We start from the raw sequence: 11395 nt of genomic DNA on the forward strand, positions 1-11395 counted from the left end.
AAAGTTTTATCAACAGGAACGTTAGTGAATAGACTAACAACATCAAAACTTACTAGAATATGGTTTGTAATTTGTCTATATTTATGTCATTCTGTCTTTTTTAAAGACAATATTTTTGAGGCGAAATACCCAAAAAGAAGTTTGTAAAAAAATGTGAATTGTTAGTAATTAGATTTGGTTTATCGTGGCAAATATAACGAGTACTAAGGAGAATTTCATTCCGTAAGTGCAGAACAATGAGAATTTTCAGAATGGTGACTAACATATAGTTGCAATATTTAAGTCCCAACTAAGCCTCAGAGTCTTTATCAACAACCAACATCTTGCCGGTGTGTTTTGTTTTGTTCTTTAGCACACAAAAGGCTAGTTCGAGGATAAAAAAAACAATTTTAGAAGAAACTGTAAGTAACATGATTCGTTTTTACTGATCCTTTATTAGTTGAACAAGAACCAAAGGATACTAACTCAACAAAAACATGATTAAAAGATAATGAAAAAATCTTTAGGCAGAAACTAGTAGCGCTTGCAAAAGAGGAAAAATATATTAAATTTATTAACTGAAGCTGTAAGGCACCTGTTTCAAGTCCTGCGGCATTGATTCAAACCGAAACAAATTGAATTAACCCACACCAATAGAATCAAATATGTCATTGTGTTAAAGTCATGTCCGAGTAACGTTTTCGAAACTGTTCTCGTAAGACTTCCCACCAGATATAAATCAAATTATCTACAACAATAAAACCGTTAATCCTTTTCACAACATCGCGAATATTTTTTTTACCCGAATTTTAATAGAATTCACAGCTTGGGAACCTGTAGGTCAATATAATTTGAAAACTTGTAAATGTCCTAACGCCATTTTTTCTCATGGACGTGATTCAAATTTAATTTTCGACAACAAGGTATTGGAATATGATTCAAATGCTTTGCCAAGTAGAAGATTGGCTTTTAATTCATTATTATTTAAAGTTAGATAGAAATATCTGCATCTTCTACTTAAATGCAAGCGCATGTACAACTCTAACAACATTCAATGCGTCTTAGCAATGTTTTTCATCTATGAAAAGACCCTAGGGGACCATTGAAGTTGGCTATATGCGGAAGTCTCATGTGGAAAAGCTTTATACATTGTAAGACTACTTTTACCAATTATAACAATTCTTCAAATTCAATTTGTTTTCTGGTGGGATAATCCTTTCGCTTTTGCTAGCTAGCAGTTGGTCGAGCAAATAACACTTAAACGCCAAGAACATTTTAATTAAACAATCCACTCACTAGTGTGTTTTTACGGTCATCAAATTTCTTGCACAAGTGTGCATATCTTTTTCAATGCTCAAGTGATCTGAGGAAATACGATTAGAGTGTGTGCATTGAGACATCTGGTTTACTAACACGATCCAATGATTAGTTTAATTGAATACTGTACGATTTTTTTAAATTAGCTGAATGAGCTTTGTTATTATCACATATCTGAAAAGCGATTTCTTCTCTCTAGAGATCTACTTTGAAGAGAATTTATTTTATTTTGCTCCTAAACGGGACGTCTGACCATTCGATTTGTGAGTTTACTATTTGTTTACTATTTTTACTAGTTTATTAGAGATTTTGTCATCCAATCGGGAAGATATATGCCGTTAAAGATCGTAACCGCTCAAAAATCTTTACAATGGATCAACATTTTGAGGCATTTGGAAATATTTGATCTTTTTTGAAAAAATCGACCTCCCAACCCTTATGGAATTTTCGGCTAAAAATTATAATTTTATACGCGTGTTTTTCGAGCTTTACGAATTGTTGACGACCTGACTTAAGACCATGCATGTTTAGGGTTTTTGAGGACATAATAAGGAGTAAATCGACTGTTAAAGATCGTATTTGAGGCTTTTGAGATATTCAATATTTAATCAAAAATCAAACAGAAAATAAAATTTTCGGTTGAAGATCGAAATTTTACAGAATCATTCTTTGAACTCTACGGATTATTTCCGACGTAATATGTTTAGATTAAAGTGTTTGATGCTTGAATAAGAAAGAAATCGATAGTCAGAAATCGAAAGCGCTCAAAAATTGCCTAAAATTGGTCTATATTTTGGACTATTTTGCATCTGTAGGGTGGTTTTCAATGGTTTGCTGGATCCGACGTTTCCCTGCTATTAAAATTATTCAGAATTTGTAGATTTTTCAGACATTTCATATTTTTTTGCAAAAATCGACCATCAACACTTATGAAATTTCCGATAAAAATCAATAATTCACATGCTTGTTTTTTTAATGTTATGTAATAACATATGTATGTAATAACATAGTATATGTATATGTAATTGTAATGGATAGCTTCCGGCCTAAAAGTTTCCCAATATACATGATTAGAAGGAGTTTGAGGCCAGATTGAGTAAGCAATTGCTTAAAAATCTCCGAGAAAAAAAAATGGTGATGGAAATGGTTAACACTTTGAACATCGATTTTTTTGGATCTGAAGGTTCGACAAAAGAAATTTTTTTCGAGCTTCGTGATTGCTTACGACCGAAAATGCTTCACAATATTCATGTTTAGGGTGCTTGAAGCGAGAATACGATATAAATGAAAGCTTAAATATCGAAATCGTTCAAAAATCGCTTGAAGAGTTTAAGTCTATTGAAATAATTCAATTCTGTTTAAAATTCAAAAAATTTCTAAGATTATCTATTAGTGAAAAATTGAGTATATTTATTTTCAACAGCAAATGATTGCGTCACATTTTTTTATTGTCATTAATAAGACTTGTATAAGGCGAGATATGCATAAAACGTTTTCCTACTGAAAATTCCAAATCAATCATCTTATGTTCTTTAGCAACTGCTCGCAACAGTAGATTTATTCATCTGGTGTTTTGCAATTTGCAGTATTTTAAATTGACTTCAGAAAAACTCAGTGATAGTTTAAAAAAAATAGCATAGTGAACCAGTTTATCAGTTTTTCAAATATTACAAAATACATACAAAAGAACAAATTGATGTTAACCACTGGCATTCAGTTTGTGTGCTCGGCCAGAATTAATAAAATTTATTACCCACCTATGAACAATTTAATTGTTTGAACATGCTTTTCTAGTGTTTCCTGTTTACTCAACAACAATGGCTAATTAAATTCGCGGTACACACTTTAGCCATAAGAGACACTTCAAAGTGCTTCTAGCACACTTTGAAAATTATCCGAAAATCTAGGTTAACCATAGGTTGTATCGAGGAATAATGAACACCTGAATTGTTTCTGTGTAGCAAATTTTTGCGTGATTCATAAAACACGACGCGCTTTGTCTATATTTAGTGTTTACTTTCGAGTACTCTAAGAGCGCGGGAAAAGGTTCAAGTTTTTGATATTCAATGGATTTCTTGTAGGTCGTTGAGGTCAGTAGTGCCAATGTTAACATTGCCCGCACCGAAAGGTAATAATAATCACTCATTACCAGGGAGAGTGAAATTTTTCTTTCAAATACATTTTAAGTTCTCATGGTTTGGTTGTGAATTGTCACACCGTTTGATGGATACTTTAATTGGGTTGTCTGAGTCGTATATAATTTGATAATTGAATAAGTAAAATTTCGTATAAAAAGGTCACTTTCATTGAAGGTGTGGATGGTTTGACGCAAGGTCAAGGAACTGTTCGCATTGAAATAATTAATTTTAAAATTGGGAATAATGTTTTCACTCAGCAGCTATGTTTTTGAAACATTTGGGACATCCAATTTTCCCGGCTTCTCGTCTTTACGTTTTCGAGGAATTTTAGTGTTTTTCAATGTGGATTCTCTTAAATTTTCTGAAAAATAGTTAACACTTAGCTTGTGTTGATCACGAAATTGCCAATGTGTTAAAAATTAACAAATTGTCACCCTTGAGGATTAAAACTTAAAAAAATTTAAAGCAGCCTACCAAAAAATCTTCGTTTTTAGAGAATATTTTACCTACAGCAAATCGCAAGGCAGTAGCTAAAATTGACAAGCTTGAAGAACTATTCAATATTTATGGCCAGGCATAAAGGCTTCAGAGTTATTCTAAAATTAAAATTAGTTTCGAAAACTTAATAAAGCCTCCAGAGAAATTGTCGTTGCAGCAACTTCTCCTACAGTACGTAGCTTAAATCGAGGGTTTCTATATTTTAACATTACTATTCTTATTCTTTGCGACATATTAAAAAGTGAGAGAATTTTGGAAATTCTTTAGGCTGCAAAGATAAATTGCATTATTTCAAAAGGAAAAGTAAACCCAATGAAAGTGTTCGATCGGTTGAATAAAGTGGTTCAAAGTTGGAAGTGGGGAAATTTAAAAAGTAATGAAAATCTAGAAGAATTTTCGGTTTTGAATAAATAATACAATCTATAAAGCATAAACAAACCGAAATAAGGCAAAATGTATATTGTTGAAAGGAGAATGAGTTAAGTGAGAAAGTAACAACCTTAAATAAGGTCGTAGAAACCTAATCAAAATCGAATGGCAGCGGCGACACTACTGGGCGTAAAGCGCAGATGAGCTGGGAAAGAAGAAAAATTAACACACTAAAAAGCAAGATTGGGAGGCAGCCAAAATCAAAGTAATAAGTTACTAAATGTACGGGTAAAATAAAACCAGATAAAAACGGTTGATCGCAAAAAGTATTATACCGTTATTAAAGTCGAATTTTGAAGGTATGGGACGGCAGAGAAATTCCGGCACCTGAAGGCAAATAAGCTGAAATTATTACTGTCCAAGATTTGAGCTGAGAGCTTGAAGCTCTTAACCTTTGCGATCCCAAATTAGTGTATTCTGATTTACTCAGTCCAAAGCGCATAAATCCCATGAAAATAAAAAATGAGCAAAAGGAAATTATAGGGCTTTTAAAAATCAGCTTGAAAATCAAATATTCCAATGAATTTTTGAACTCCAAAACCTGGACTAAAATGTTAAATCTTGTGTGTTAACATAAACCATAGGCAAGTTTGAGAAAAACTGAATTGGAGCGCCAAAATCCAAAATTCGACTCACCATTGGTTACCAAACCAATTTGATTTCATTTGGAAAATACTAGACCAATGATGCTCAACATAGCTAACCTGACAAAAAATCGGCTCCTCAAAAATTGACAATAAAGAATAAAATTCATCGTCATCTAAGGGAATGCGAGTATTCAGCAAATGTATTGTCTCCAATTCGTTAAACAATGAATATGTTCTTAGTTATAATTTCTCAGTCTCCCAACTGCATAGGTTCTATGTCAAATATTAAAATGAGACATTGTGGAAGAACGAGACGTAAGAAAAGGACACTCGCTCTTCACTCTGCGACCGTAATTCACAATCTTCTTGCATTCGAACAAAATGTCACTGCAACAGTTTCACGAGGAAGAACTTTTAATTTACTGCAGCTCTGGCATAGAGAATATCGTGAACTATTACTGAGCTTATATCATTTTAAGTATGATTGATGAAGGGTATCATCCATTAAGGCAGTGCAAATGAGACCGAACGAAGAAAATCCTGCCATGTTTAGTTTGCTTCGCTCGACTTTGAGATCTTCATTCGCACAACCATGCTGAGACCTATTAATTTCATTAGCATAGGACGACTTATCATATTAATAGCGATTATATTTCGGTTTGTGCAAATCGAGCAGACATTTGATTTGGTGCAGGTGTGTTCATGTAAATTGCATGCGTTATATGTATGTGATTTCACTTTGGATTATGCTGGTTGGTCTCTTTGTACAATGACGAATAGTTTAATCAATTAATATGATTGTCAGAAAAAAGGTTGCCAAAGTTATCAGTTTGCCTGGAAATAATTGTTGCGGGAGTAGCATGGTACTAGGTAAAACATTACTGATATCAGCAATACTTTCACGCTAAAATTTTAATAAAAGAAAAATTTGCGAAAATGTATTTCCATAGAGAAAAGTTTGGGGATTCTGTCCATGACGAATGAGATATACCAATATAAAACACAAAAGATTCGTGTTCAAATTGCTTTCTTTACTAATTGAAGGCAAATTTTGGGTCACTGGTTTCTTTCTGTTGGTCTGCGTTTCACAATTGCTGTGTTGACAATGTCTTGCGATCTTCTATGCCAGTGCCTAGAAKTATTACAACCTTGTAGTTCTCGTAAAATTTATTAATGGCCATAAAAAAACAGAGAAAAAAATACGAGCCCCAACAACTATATCTYCGGACGACGCCCAAAAGTCTAATTGAATAATTATAATGTTCRGTTTAAATACATTTTTGCCTTTGCAGTTGAAAAATAGGGTTTCATACAAGTTCCCTATCATACAGTAAGATGTTAAAGCATTAYTTTTTCATTTCTCAACAMYTACAAAATAAAATAGTAGAAATGTTAAAAAATCGATGACAAATACATATTCCGRCGTGTATTTGATTGACCGGAAAAATCAATATTACGCATGCATCTGCTAATAAACTAAGTGTGTTTAGATTAATATCTGTAGTTTGAGTTGGATAAGTTTCATACTTTCACATAAAAGCATGAGAAAATATCGCGTGCTGTTGCAACAGATAAAAATTTATGATAAATTATAATTTCTCAATACAGTGCAGGCAAATCAATGCGGAAAATTTCAAATGATCTAAATATTGTTCATTGTGTTATGAAAAAGTTCGGGGAGACTGCTAGTGCTGCTGTTTGTGGTAAAAGTTCAGGCCGGTATTTCCTGAAAGAACGTTGTGTACTCGTAAAGATCCGCAGATCCAACAGAAGAGGCACCTTACGACAAATTTAAGCTCAGTGGAATCAGGAAGGTTTATTATTTTATGGGATTAAATATAAAATAATACTATWTTWTAWCTGCTTTCRGTWGAGGCAAAGGAAAAGYCACTATTTACAGCTAYCCAAAAGCAAAAACKTTTGAATTGGGGTAAATCTYAARTATCCTGGACCACGGAAATGCGGAATRACGTYWKWTTTAGTGAGSAATYAAAATTTGACGTATGCGTAGGTGATTTTTGGAAAAAGTGATTTGAACATAATCAGAGGCCTTTCATAAAGACYGTCTAAAAAGTASRGTAAARTTTCTTYAAGAGRTTWTMTGGGGATTTATGAGTAGYAAACGCATTGGCAAATATGAGTTTGTTGATGGAACTGTAAATGGTGAAAARYACCAACAAATTTTATTTGTTWYAGTTCCAATTATGGAACAATATTTTAGAATTAAAAATTGCATATTTCAACAGGACGGTGCGCTTTTTCTCACTTCTAAAACRACCAAAAAGTGRCCTGRAAATCAYTGAACGTTATAAAAACTTTATGGCATCAAATTAGGAAATCATTGCGGAACGATCGTCAGAAAACAGTTCCGGGATTAAAGGCACAAACAACTGAAATTTGGATTATTCGCTCATCCCAGAATATTTATTGCCAGACTCTAGTAGATTCAAAGGCAAAACGTATAAAAGCCGGTCAAGTCGAAAGGTGATGTTACTTCTTATTAAACTTTGCCTTAATCTACTCGTAGTTGTATTAAAGTACGCCCGAATATTTTCTTGTCAGTAAGTTCGTTACATTTGTGCTGATTTGCTGCAGAGAAAAGCAGATTAAAAACATATTTTCCGTTGTCAGCTTTTATGCCGCGTAAAGAGATAATTCATTAATTTTTCAGTAGAAGAAATAAAAAATATCTCACTCATTAACATCGTCTCCGAACACCCGGAGTTATTAGGGCATATGAACATCTTAACAGAAAATATCAAAAGTGACCATCCAAGTAGACAACAATGATAAAGTATCAAAACTTCAAAAATCTTGTCTTGGCGCGTTTCACAAGATCTTGGACTACAGACCAGGCAAGGTTAAATAGATAAAAGAAATGTAGAAACTACTTCCTTAAGTGTTTTAAGGTATATTATAAGCCTACACATAAAGCCGGTGTTATGCATCATCTAGATACGAACACCTACCTTAAGCGGAAGACCTACATTTTTGACCGACAAGTTGTTAAAATAAATATTGTTTTAGGCTCACGCTGGTTCTTTTTCAGTAGAAAGTTTTGCCTAGGAATATTATTATAACTGTAGCTTTTAGGTAAAAATGTTATTCTAAAAAAAGGAAACGATTTAACAACCCGAGCTGCATGGTTCTCTTCAGACGATGTCCAAGTACTTCCGTAAACATGAACGAACCTTATTTATCTCAATCAACAAGTTCTGGTTGTGGGATTCGACCAGTTTAGGAATTCTTTGTGCATCGTTGAAAAACCAGTTATTCACATCTATTGCAACCGTAATTAGGCTTTTCAGCCCAAGTATAAACACGGTTCTTCATAATCAAGTCAATTTATTAACATTATTATTGTAAATTATCGCCCATATCCTTTAGAATGAATGTCCGTCATAGATTATCAGATGGCGGGTCTTGGTGAACATTGAAGTGTTGGCCTCAGTCCTGCCATTAGATGTATTATCTTTGATGTTTCCATTTAGCAAAGTTTTCCAACGGCTTTTTCACATACTTGATAATAGCGCATTTTAATAAGGTTATTCCAGAACAACCCATCATTATCACAATTGAATTGAGAGAAGTTTTTGAGAGATTGAGTCAATTTCCGAAGCATTATTTAGCAATCTAAAACATAAGTCTGTAGTGTAATTAGATGCGCTAATATTAAGTCATCAAATTACATGGTGTAATTCTGCCTACAATCGTAAACACAACTCGCAAGAACATACAAAACACAAGACATTTTATACGTAATGACTATGTAAATGTAAAAGAAACATCGATTTGTTTGAAACCCGAAAGAAACTTCTTGATTTATAATAAGTAACGACACAATTGAGAGTAGAGAGTATATAAAGAACTGTAATAATAATTAAGTGTGATAAACATTGTATACAGACAAAAAATAATTTATCTTTCGGTTTTCATTTCATCGATTAAGTTTCTTCATAAAATCTTTATCAGACAATTTCGTTTTGTTCGATGGGTGTGTATTCCATAAGTATACAGGCCGGAGACTAAAACCACCCCAACGATTTTCAAATGGAACCCTAATTTATAGACAGAATTTTTTCCGATTTCCCGGTTGGAGCCGCTTGAAAAGTATCAAGATCTTTCAAAGTTCGATTTCAAAATCCAATAGCATGAGAGAGTCCAACAGGAAAAATTAAGAGAAGGAATCAATAAAATAATACCGAAAATGTGGAAGAAGTAAGTGATAGACTGGGACGCTGCCAACAAGTGAATAGTAAACATGTTGAACAACCGCTGAAAAAAAAAACTTTTCGCCTTAAAAAGAACTAAAATCTGATTGGTTTGAGATTTCTGACTACATGAGATTTTCCATGAGGGATCTCAAACCATATGGTTGCATTTGAAGCTACTTCTTCGCGAAAAATGTAGAAAAATACATTAAAACTGGGATGTGGCACAAAAATTCTCAGAAAGCGTTAGCGAACCTATTCCAGTTAGAGAATCTACTCTTTAAGTCTATGCTGCACACACTGTAATTAAAAATATATAAATTGCTGTTTTTGAACTTGATTTTGAATATTAAGTAAAGTTTAAGCATACACTTGCCTTTTTTCCAAGTTTCAACATAGTGATCCATTGAAATGTTTTTTTGAAAACGTATGATTTTTCAAATTAAATTTACTATTGTCTTCATAATGGCAATAAACTAGTCAAATTTGACTTAAAAATACAACACTTTGCTTTTATAAATATGTACTCATTATAGTTATTTAATTTATTAAATACTTATTACTTTACTGAATTTTTGTTGTTTTCGTAATGTATCAGAAAAATATACCACCATTTTAATCACTGTACTAATATTTTAGTTATCTTTGTACTATTTTGACACTAAGTGAGATTCTGAAACAAAATCAATTTAAAATCTTCATATATTTTTCCTGCCTACTCACAATGAACCGAAAAAAGCGACATTTTAGCGTCTTATATGTATAATTAATTAGAGCACACAACTATCTACATTTCAAGGTAGAAATTCAAAAAATCGTAATGGAAAACATTCTCCAAACAATTTTTAAAACATCTGTGCATGCTACAAAAAAAATACCGTTATTGTTATAAAAATCCAATTTGCGTAGTTTCTACTTCTGTTTCGCATTTCACACCTATCGGCATGCCCTTTCAGTGCCTTGGTAATCACTGTAATAACCAGCCAGCTAATTTTGCAAATGTATAATTACCCCAAACCAATTACTAAAATACTTTATTAAACACTCGAATTAAGTAATTATATGTTATTAAACTCGGGTATAATTAGTGCATAATTTGTTACTGCCAATGTATCATTGAGCGACAGCATCAGGGGAAAGCGTAGATCACTTGTGTTCAGCCATGTCTACTATATGGGATTTAGAAACTTTCTTGAAAAACAGGATGATGAAAATGAGCAATGTTGCAAAAATCGGTCAAAGCAATTTTTGAAAATCGGATATCAGATTCAAAGCGAGTAAATACACATACGAAATTCGCAATAACATAATTCGAAAAGTGGCCATAAATTATTCGAAAATAGCGTTAATAGCAAGTTAGCTTGTCAAAGTTTCACTTTCATGTTATCGCGTCTACTCATTTTTCCTTCTTCTCGATATTTTCTGTTTATTTGTTGTGTTAATTACCCCCCGCTGGGCATCTAGCGTTTTGTTTGGATTGTGCATTGAAATAATAAGTTACATTTAGATAAGCTGTTTGATTTATTATGTAAAGGAAACAGCAAGAAATGAAATGAAATGAAAGTAAAGGTGGATGTCCCTTATGATTTTATTAGAAACATAACGAGCATCAATGGTTTGAAATTTAATTGACTTCATGGAAAAATCGGCTCTTTATATCAAGATGAAGCTCATTGAATGATAATAAATAAAGGTTCATTCAAGTGATTATGTCGTAAAAACAGTTTTAAGGTGTATTTAGCTGAATCTAATGAACAGCTAAGAGTGAAAAGTTCAAGAACAAAAGCGGTATGTTTGGCAATGTTATATTTGCAAACTCTTTGGTCTTAAAATAATAGTTGAGCTCCTGTAATGTTCATGTCCTGCTTGTGTTGCACGTGACTTTTTCTTTCAACTTTCCAATCTCCTCGATTTCTAATAACTCTTCATCCACTCACGTTTCCGGTTGCAATTATATTTGGAATTTAAGCCTTTAACCAAATTGAAAACGATAATTTTGGTTATTGAAGTACTACAGACACACGAGAAGAAAGAAAGACAGAAATTTCCAAATAATCAAAAACCTTCAGAGGCATCAAATGGTACAAGTAAACATAGGCAATATCAAGACAGACACTATTGAAATAGATCTAGGAGTAAGATAGGGCTGCATACTCTCACTTTTGCTGTTCAAACTTCATTCTAATCGAATATTTAAGGAAGCAATAGAACGTATACTACAACTTTGCATCCAAAT

This window comes from Dendroctonus ponderosae, unplaced genomic scaffold (genome assembly GCF_020466585.1).
Source record: "Dendroctonus ponderosae isolate FM_Combo_2020 unplaced genomic scaffold, Dpon_F_20191213v2 Dpon_F_20191213_4, whole genome shotgun sequence".
NCBI classification, from domain to species: Eukaryota; Metazoa; Arthropoda; class Insecta; order Coleoptera; family Curculionidae; genus Dendroctonus; species Dendroctonus ponderosae.